This window comes from Rana temporaria, chromosome 12, assembly GCF_905171775.1.
Source record: "Rana temporaria chromosome 12, aRanTem1.1, whole genome shotgun sequence".
Taxonomy (NCBI): domain Eukaryota; kingdom Metazoa; phylum Chordata; class Amphibia; order Anura; family Ranidae; genus Rana; species Rana temporaria.
Window position 1 is genome coordinate 119,384,817 of NC_053500.1, and position 4,903 is coordinate 119,389,719.

A 4,903-nucleotide genomic window follows, 5' to 3' on the forward strand; every position below is an offset into this window, starting at 1 on the left:
TTCGAGATGCATCTTCTCCGTCGCTTCCGGGATATGGGTCTTCGGGAGCGGGCGTTCCTTCTTGATTGATAGTCTTCGGAGACTCTATACTGCGCCTGCGCACCGACGTTCGGCTTCTTTCGGAAAATTGTGACGCGTTGGATGCGACCGTCGGAAGCCTCTCGGAAGACTGTCAATCAAGAAGGAACGCCCACTCCCGCAGCCCATACCCGGAAGTGGCGGAGAAGATGCATCGCGTAAACGGTAAGTACGGCTCATATTTTAACACAACTAGCGGATTCCCCTAGACAAAACGAGCATTAATCTAAGGGGAAAAAGTGTAATTTAGGGGTAAACCTCAGCTTTAAGTCGCCACATAACATATATTCATAATTTTTGGAAATTCTACCTGTGGCAAGAGGGTAATTACATGTCAAGGTATCAGGTTTGAACAGAGCCATATCATCCACAAGCCCAACCTAGACAGGACCCAGGGGCCTGGGAGATGTCCATGTGGCCAAGATACAACCTTCATGCACCTGAAGTATGAGGCCTCATGCATGCTTTTGCAGCTGCTTCTAGGGGATTCAGGTGGTTTTTTTTTTCCCTGCAACTAAACTACCCAGCAAGTTAACCTTTGTGTCCGTGCGCACAGAGGCTTTTAGCAGCGTTTAGTAGCAGGAGCTCTAAGAGGTAGGTGTAACGGACCTATGAACTATTCTGCCTACAGAGGACTGCATGACTGGTTACCGAGCTCAAAAGGTTAATTGAATTCTATTGAGAAAGGAATGTGCCCGGCCAGGTCATGTTAAGTAGATCTCGGTGCCGGAACATCTAGAGACTGATTGATTCAAGGAGATCATTGTGTTTGAGTTCTGGTAATGAAGAAATGTTTATAATTAGCTCAAAGAAGGTGATTGAAGCTTCCCCATGGTGTGATGTGTGGGTGGGGACAGTTTGATTGTTCATGTGCCTTGAATACTGTATAAAATCTCAGAGTGAACCATTAAAAATCAGTCCTGCTTGACTCTGCAAACGTAGCCCGTCTCGTTTCTTGAAAGGGCGTTCGATGGTATATACCGGCGGTACCTGCATATCGCAGCTTGCCAGGGAAAAGGACTTCTCCAACGGCTGAGACCCCTCACTACATGGGTAGCCGTTACAGTAGCGAAAAAAAAAACTGCCAGTGCATCCAGGAACAGCAGAGTTTTGGCTGCTTAACACGTCTAAAAAAAATGCATAAGCGCTAAGCGCGTTTAGCACTTGAATGTTTTTCCATTTAATTATCCAGAAGAAATAAATGAACTATATTATTCTGGCCAATATAATGAATTAACGTCCAAGCTCTTGATACATGTACAGTGGAACCTCAGATTCCGAGCATAATCCCTTCCAGGAGAATGCTCTAGTCTAAAGTACTAGCATATCAAAGCGAGTTTCCCTATTGAAGTCAATGGAAACTAAAATAATTTGTTCCGCATTGACTTTAATGGGATGCAATACGGGCAGAGGTGGGGGTGGCGCCGGGGAGCCTCAGAAAGTCCGAAAAGGCCCGAGGACACTTCGTCTGACCTCGGAAAGCCTTCCTACCTGAGATTTGCCAAGGTCAGCTGTACTGTCCTTGGGCCTTTCCGTGCATTTCCAAACGGCGCTGATCGGCTACAAACGCTCTGCTCGGCTCCGGCGTCCGCCCCACCTCAGGTCAAAAGCAGAACTGCACACCACTGTGGCCTGAATCGTACTCATTTTGTGAGAGAACACTCGCAAACCGAGTCACGATTTTTCAAAATCCAGTGCTCGTATTGCAAAATGCTCGTTAACCATGTTACTCACAATCCGATGTTCCACTGTAAATGCAGTGACACTTTTATAAGTGACGTGCTTTTTTTTTTCTGCCAAAACGCTGCTGCTGGGAGGAAAGGTTTCTCATACACGCTCTGAATTTCCGACAACAAATGTTCGATGGGAGCTTGTTGATGGAAATTCCGACCGTGTGTAGGCTCCATCGGACATTTGCTGTCGCAATTTCCGACAACAAAAATTTGAGAGCTGGTTCTCGAATTTTCCGACAATAAAATCCGTTCTCGTAATTTTCAAGCATGTGTGGACAATTCCGATGCACAGAATTCCATGCATGCTCTGAATCAAGTACGAGAAGGAAGCGCTCGGTCTGGTAAAACTAGCGTTCGTAATGGAGATAGCACATTTGTCACACTGTAAAGGACTGAAACGCACGAGGCTGAAAGCGCGAATTGTCTTTCGCCAAACTTTTACTAAGACAAGAGGTGGCACACTTGGTACTGAACTTCCCTTTTATAGTGCTGTTGTATGCATTGTACGTGACCGCATTCTTGGTGATCGGAATTTCCGACAACATTTGAGCCAACATCCACGGTTTTGTTGTCAGAATGTCTGATCGTGTGTACGCGGCATAAGAGTTTGCAAAATGTCCTGTGTGCATGATGCCTAGGGGGGATAGTGCAATTGGTAAAATCTGTGGTACTCTTTCACTTAACAAAGGAGGATGGATTTGTCAGCAGATGACAATGGGGCATAGATAGTACAGACAATACCGACAGTACTGTTTGTTGGAGTCTCCTGCTGAGGTTCTCCAGGTGAGCTCATCCTCCCGGCAGCCTGCTGTTGGTGTGTGAGCTGTTCGGGGGTGGCACCATCCCTACATTTTCCCATGATGTTCATGTACTCTGCAGTGTAGGTGAGCATTAGAGAATAAAATGGCGGTTGTTGCAATATTTTATGTTGCACTCTATTTGCGCAGTAGTCTTTTTAAATGCAATTTTTTGGGAAAAAATTACTTTAAATAAAAAAAATAAAAAATAAAAGAGCCAGTAAAGTTAGCCTTTTTTGAATAAATGTAAAAGATTTTACGCCATGAGAATCGTGATCTTCATTCTAAGAAAAAATAAATAAAATTGTGATTCTCATTTTGGCCAGAATCGTGCAGCTCTACCACACACACACCATCTCATAAAACACTTTACCTAGTACAGGTAGTGTTGCTCTAGTCAAAAAAACTGCATATATCGAAAAATATAAAATGTTTTTATTCTAGCGAGCTCGAGCCCCCAGGGACCTCTGCACGGGTGTTCATGCCATATATCCATCATGTTTTAGGCCCCTTTCACATTGGGAAATTTTTCATGCGGTACAGCGCTAAAAATAGCGCTGCTATACCGCATGAAAAATCATGCCCTGTACTATTCAATGTGAAAGCCCGAAGGCTTTCACACTGAAGCGGCGCGCTAGCAGGAACGCTCCAAAAGTCCTGCTAGCCGCTTCTTTACCGCGGTATAGGAGCGGTGTGTTCACTGCACCTTCCCATTGAAATCAATGGGAAAGCGCGGTAATACCGCCGCAACGCGGGCGGTATTAACCCTTTTTCGGCCACTAGCGGGGGTTAAAACCTCACCGCTAGCAGCCGAATATCGCGGTAAAACGATGGTATAGCCGTGCTACAAATAGCGCGGCTATACCGTCACCGCGGCTGACGCTTCAGTGTGAAGCCAGCCTAATACAAGACATAGTCGTGGCATGAACAACTGTGCATTGATTATCTGGCATCCGGACGATTGTTTGTGTTATGGTCTTTTTTTGTCTATGTGCATTGGTGTGTTGCCATATCCACTGACTGTTTAGCTCAGTAGTCACTCATTGAATCTTTAAAATAAAAACGGTCCCCCCCCCACACTGCATGCCGTGTTGCTCATTTGGTCTCCCACTGCTATAATGGGGACACTAGATATATAGAAGTGAACGGGACCGCTAGCCTAGGTTCACATGCCAAATTGGCACTGTCTGAACAGATTTTCAAAAGGTAGTTTCTGTACTACTATTGGCGTGCGATTTCCAAAAACTTCTGTGCAGCAACCTGCACAGATGTTTCCGAAGTCCGGACTGGCATGCAGAGGAAAAAAAATAAAAAAAATAAAAAATTAATTAGTAATCCTGGGATCAATGTTTTTTCACAAGCACAGGCCTAGTCAGAAGCTGGTTAAGCCAGTGTTTTTCAACTCCAGTCCTCAAGGCACACCAACAGGTCATGTTTTCAGGCTTTCCATTATTTTGAACAGGTGATTTGATCAGTTTCACTGCCTTAGTAATCACCACAGTCGTTTCACCTAAAGGAAATCCTGAAACATGACCTGTTGGTGTGCCTTGAGGACTGGAGTTGAAAAACACAGGGTTAAGCTACTGACAAGGCCTGGGCTTGAAATCATGGGAGGGGGTACCCACCACACACACCAAATGTCCATTGCCCTTCTAGTCATCACATTGTGGTCAAGCAACCTCTGATGAAGGGGGTGCTCTTGGACCCCCAAAACACATTGGTACTTTTGGATTGTCCCCCTGAATTGCTGGAATAAAGTTCTATCTGGACCTCTTAGTGTTGTGGTGCTTCACTTTCCCATTTTGTTACCTTTACAACCAAGGAGACCATGGCGATCCCTTAAGATAGCAATAGGAGTGCGATAACTACAGGTCCAGTGCTCCCCCCCCACTTTCCTCAAAAATTTAAAATATATATATATATATATATATATATAAATAAATATATATAAAATTTATTTATTTCAATCACACACCCCCAATCTCCATGAAGTTAGGATTGCACCCAAACTTCCGATATGAACCTCCATGAGGTTGGGATTGCACCCAAGCTACAAATGGCGTAAACTGGACTTAAAAAAATTATATATATATCTATAGAAATGTAGTTTCCCCGACTCCTTTGCGGGATGGAAGATCCCCTCAGGTGTGTTATCAGAGGATGTATGAAAAAGGAGGATTACTTACAAGGTTGACTTCTCCACTGTAAAGAAAAAGGGAGGCTGTATTGTACTTCTCTACCAAAAACCAGCAATGGACCATCAACATCCTAAATATGACACAAAAACCAAGGCAC